The sequence below is a fragment of the Benincasa hispida genome, chromosome 6 (assembly GCF_009727055.1).
Source record: "Benincasa hispida cultivar B227 chromosome 6, ASM972705v1, whole genome shotgun sequence".
NCBI classification, from domain to species: Eukaryota; Viridiplantae; Streptophyta; class Magnoliopsida; order Cucurbitales; family Cucurbitaceae; genus Benincasa; species Benincasa hispida.
The window spans coordinates 36,956,262-36,958,525 of NC_052354.1; positions in this window are offsets into that span (position 1 = coordinate 36,956,262).

Genomic DNA, 2,264 nt, shown 5'->3' on the forward strand with positions numbered 1-2,264 from the left:
TAATGCGTAGTAAAATACATGGACAAATAGATAAAATGACGAGGATGTCTTCATTGCAACACTAAGCTTGACCGCAAGGGTAACCCCAGCCAACGCAGGTTATGCGATCATGCTATACACACTTGACGAAGACGCATGCGATGTATATGCGATAGTGTCGAGAGGGCTTATTTCTAAGTCTCTATTCCTGCTCATGTGCTCTCACACATAAGCAAGATGACCGCATACTACCATATCCTACTTAAAGGGTGCATATGCTGTGTAGTAGCAAACGGAGCATATTCCTAAGTCCCCATTCTTGCTTATGCGATCCAATCTGCTCTCCCGAGTCTAGATTTGGATTTTAGACTACTCTCCCAAATATGCCTAAATGATGAATGATGCGCTCATAAGACAAGGTAATCACATAAAACATGGTTGACGTAAGATTATTCCTATCTCTAGTGAACACTTGCTTACATTGCTTAATGCGATCAACTACTTACCCTCCCGGGCAGTTGGTTTGCGCTACTCTACTCATAGAAAAGCATTGCGTCCGCTTATAGACAAGCATTACTACAGCTTCACACTAAAGCAAATAGGATTTCTCACAACACTCACGCAATGCTACACCTCTCGGTGATTTGCTACATGCTTCATATGTCTATACTTGCATTGATTAAGTATGCGAGGGTGTAAATACACTCCGTGCTTTTAACCCAACTCAAGCTGTGAAGAAACTTATTCAATGGTCACTGCTTAACCACTTTTTGGTCCCAAATCTTTGGGGTTTCTTTTTCAATAAACGTTGGTTACATTTCTTTATGTTATTTGTACCAGTAACTGGTTTATGGCTGAGTCTCTTGAAGTAGTTGGTTCTGGCCCTGAACCTACGTGTCTATGACTTCGTTTCTCAGGAAATCCGTGCAGCGAAAGAACCTGAATTTAAGACTTTCTATACCAAAATATTCTTAAACGAATGTATTCAAGCTTGGATGGTGGCTCAAGAATCATCGCCTCATGAAACTCTTATATATTCCTGAGAGGTTTATACCGTGGGAATACGCTCTTAATGGAACTTAGCTTTAGCTGGTCGTGACCAAGAAACCACCGGTATTTGCTTGGTGAGGCCGGGAATTTGCCCGACTTATCATTATCGGTAAATACTGGGTCATGTAGCCCATGCGGATTTACATCGTATTCTGGGCCAGAGCAATGAACCTATTCGAAATATGGCTCATTCGTACGAGAAGCCCTGCATTGAACAAGGATTAATTTACTTCCCCACCTAGCTACTTAAGGTTGAGAGGTAGGTCCTGGTTGGGGATGTTATAGACACCTTTCCTTACTTTGTGTCTGGAGTACTTCACTTATATTCCTCCGCATATAGGTTTGCGATTATCATGCACTTCTAAGGACCCGAGACCTTGGAAAATCTTTTCCATTCTTGCAATTATGTGTGAAAGGATAGAAATAACAATGACTACCATTTTAGGTATTCACTTAATTTTGGTTAGTTATAGGTGCTTTTCTTCTAGTATTCAAAGCTCTTATTTTGGGGGCGTATATGACTACCCTGCTCAGAGCCTACACTCGTATTACGGGGGGGGAGGAATGTATAGAAAATTCCAACTTGACCCTAGGCCAGTGTCATATTTTTGTTTATACTAAATATCTGCATCTTTTGGCGGACGAAGGGTGGATTGTTAGTGAGTGCGACGATTTGGAAAATATAGTTGGGAGACATGTATGGTTAGGTTCCATTTGTATACTTGGTGGAATTTGGCATATCTTAACTAAACCCTTTGCATGGGCTCGTCGCACACTTGTATGGTCTGGAGAAGCTTACTTGTCTTATAGTTTAGGTGCTTTATCTGTTTTTGGTTTTATTGCTAAGTAAAGGATGCTAAGTAAATGAAGATGAAAATGGAATCGAAGGAAAATGTAGAAATGCATTGATCACAAAATGTATTAATCTCTTAAGCCACAATGTAATACAATACAAGGATAGAAGAGAAATGGAGGGCCAAATGGAAGCAATGCCTTGCTTCCATCAGATGTGTGTCAAGTCTGCCGGTGGTGCCATAGATGGGCGATGGAGTAGACTCTCTCGAGCTCTAACTTCGGCGAAGGCTCCAGTCGTCACTCAGAATGGATGAAAAAATGAAGAACTCTCAAGACTATCTTCTCATGCTTTGGTCTGGATCACAAGGATCCACCCGAAGGTAGTTTTCAGGCAGAGGACCTTGGATAATCTGAAGTTGGGCTCTAAGGCTTTAATTTAT